The sequence below is a fragment of the Pteropus vampyrus genome, unplaced genomic scaffold (assembly GCF_000151845.1).
Source record: "Pteropus vampyrus isolate Shadow unplaced genomic scaffold, Pvam_2.0 Scaffold23, whole genome shotgun sequence".
In the NCBI taxonomy this organism is placed as follows: Eukaryota; Metazoa; Chordata; class Mammalia; order Chiroptera; family Pteropodidae; genus Pteropus; species Pteropus vampyrus.
The window spans coordinates 11,923,780-11,924,144 of NW_011888804.1; the positions used below are offsets into that span (position 1 = coordinate 11,923,780).

At 52.9% G+C, this 365-nt stretch overlaps 1 gene segment (V, D, J or C); it reads right to left on the reverse strand.

Moving 5' to 3' along the window:
- Nucleotides 1–365, reverse strand: part of LOC105289428 — a 6,527-nt gene that overhangs the window by 6,060 nt on the left and 102 nt on the right.

A 365-nucleotide genomic window follows, 5' to 3' on the forward strand; every position in this document is an offset into this window, starting at 1 on the left:
CCCTGCAAAGATAAGGAAGCCATCACTACTCCAGCACCTCTTTTCTAGGAGCTTCCCCTGTGTGTCTGTTGTCCCCTTACATTTCTTCTGAATCATACGTGTCCCGGTTCATTCATGTCGCTAGGACAAGGTGAACCGACAACCTGTGACATACGTTGTACCCCTGGACTGAATCTAAATGGTGTGTGTGGGGCCCCAACACCCAGGGTGTCAGCTTGCATTCCAGTCCCCGAATGTCATCTGCAGACACGCAAGTGTCACACGGGCCTGGATCCTTCTCTTTGCGACAAGCGCCATGCTCTGTAGGCACTCTGCATTCTGTCTCCATCTGCCTGCTGTTCCTGGCCAGATCCTGCCGTGAACTT